The sequence below is a fragment of the Stegastes partitus genome, unplaced genomic scaffold (genome assembly GCF_000690725.1).
Source record: "Stegastes partitus isolate 25-593 unplaced genomic scaffold, Stegastes_partitus-1.0.2 Scaffold2586, whole genome shotgun sequence".
NCBI lineage: Eukaryota > Metazoa > Chordata > Actinopteri > Pomacentridae > Stegastes > Stegastes partitus.
This window is the reverse complement of record NW_007580317.1, coordinates 1-2,248: the sequence shown is the minus strand read 5'-3', so window position 1 is coordinate 2,248 and position 2,248 is coordinate 1. Positions and strand designations below refer to the sequence as shown.

The 2,248-nt window shown below is 44.5% G+C and overlaps 1 long non-coding RNA gene across 1 annotated transcript; it reads left to right on the top strand.

Annotated features, from left to right (window-relative positions):
- The first annotated feature begins 290 nt into the window (after positions 1-290).
- On the top strand, positions 291-819 carry LOC103375413 (uncharacterized). Its single transcript, XR_521207.1, has 3 exons — positions 291-380; positions 477-581; positions 766-819. It is a non-coding gene; the product is annotated as an uncharacterized LOC103375413 (long non-coding RNA).
- Positions 820-2,248: the final 1,429 nt, after the last annotated feature.

The window sequence follows — 2,248 nt, the reverse complement described above, 5'->3', positions numbered from 1 at the left end:
GATGGAGAAAGACACCAAGATCAGCTGATGGCAGAAAGTAAAGTCAAGCTTGGTGGAAACACACAGTTTAGAATCAAAGGAAGAAGGTTTGTGTCTCCAAAGCAGATCAGACATCAGGATTCAAGATGTGACAGAAAAGTAAAGAATGTGGACAGTGGAGAAGAAAAACCAGATGTAGTTTATCAATCTGATGAAGATTAATCTGAAATAAAATCTCCACTAAGTTGTCCAAATAAAACCATGTTTTACATCTGGTCTCTGTTGGTGTCTCTCAGTTAAAGGAGGAAGAACTGAAGCAGCAGCAGCAGCAGCAGAGGAGGAAGGAGGCTGAAGAAACGATGGAGAGCCTGAAACAGGAGCTGCACGGGAAGAAACAGGAGGTTAGATGAACATTCATGAACTATGGTCACTAAAATATCAGGTCCAGATGGAGTGGAGACCAAACCAGCATCTAAACCTTCTGGTTGTCCTTCCAGGTTGAAGACAAACAAACTGAGGTGGAACATCTGCAGGAGGAGAAGCAGAAGATCAGAGATGATCTAAAGCCTCTAAGGGAAGCTCTGGACAAAAAGCATGCAGAGGTTCATTTATTAGTCTGAATCCATCTGTATTTACTGACAGACCTGAACATCTACGTCTAGTTTGATTCAATCAGTGACACATATTCAGTCCATTGACTGTAAATCACATGATTAGATTGTATGATTCTGATTTTGCTGCAATCTGATCATCATCTCTTTCTTTTTCTCTCCTCCTCATTCACAGCTGGAGACGATCACAGATCAGTTATCCAAGGCTCCTGAGTTTACTTTTCCCTGGGTATAAATTCACTCTGCTCTGAATAGCACCACTATGAGAAAACACATTTAATGATGAACCACAACACAAATAGGTTCAATGTTAAGACGTGTCTGTTTCATTTATTTGATGTTTGCATGAACAGATCAATCGTTGAACCCTGAATGACTTTAACAAAGTCAGAGAGCAGCAGAGAGATTCTAATATTCAGTAAATCACAGACAGGAAACACTGAGGGCAAATGTTTCTGCTGGAATCCTAAAGTTCTCCATGAACATAGCAGGATTACTCACCTGTTATTCAGCAATTATCAGAAGATTGATTTATTTTTATGTTCAATCATGTGTGTTTATATATTGCAGAGTGATGCCAGAAAAGAAAAAGAGAAGAATCAAGAATCTCAGAAGACAATAGAGATGGAAATAGAAAACATCAACAAGCAGCTGAACACCAAGACGATGGAGTTCCAGACCAAAGACAAGAAGGTTCATACTTTCACATTTTCAGAATCCTACTTTTTGTTCTCCATCCATCCATCCATCCATCCATCCATTATCTTCCGCTTATCCGTGGTCGGGTTTGTGGGGGCAGTAGGCAGAGCAGGTCATCTCAGACCGCCGTACCCCTGGCGGCACTTTCCAGCTCTTCCTGGGGGATCCCGAGGCGTTCCCAGGCCAGCTGAGAAATATAATCCTTCTAGCGGGTTCTGGGTCTGCCCCGGAGTCTCCTCCCAGGTGGACGTGTTCAGAAGACCTCCAGAGGAAGCCTTGCCGGAGGCATCCGAATCAGATGTCCAAAACACCTCAACTAACTCCTTTCGACACGAAGGAGCAGCGGCTCTACTCCGAGCTCCCTCCGGATGTCTGAGCTCCTCACCCTATCTCTAAGGCTGAGCCCAGCCACCCTGCGGAGGAAGCTCATTTCAGCCGCTTGTATCCGTGATCTCGTTCTTTTGGTGACAACCCAAAGCTCGTGACCAAAGGTGAGAGTTGGGACTTAGATGGACTGGTAAATTGAGAGCTTCGCCTTACGGCTCAGCTCTCTCTTCACCATGACAGTCTGATACAGCGCCCGCATTACTGCTGATGCCCCACCGAGCCACCTGTCCACCTCGCGCTCCATTTTCCCATCACTCGTGCACAAGATCCTGAGATACTTAAACTCCCTCGCTTGAGGAAGCAACCCCCCCCCCCCCCACCCGGAGGTGGCAAGCTACTTTTTTACTGATCCACTTTTTGCTCTCTGTCATCTAAAATCTTTATTTTCTTCTGACTTCATTGATTCCAACATTATGTTGAAGCAGAATTCTTCATGTCCCACATCAGGAAGTCACTCTGAGGAACCAGAGTCCCAGAAATGACCTTTTTATTGAACATCTCTAGTGAGCTTTTTCCACTTCAGTCTCGGTGCTACAATTATCAGTGAGCTTCATCTGGTCTCAGTTATATTT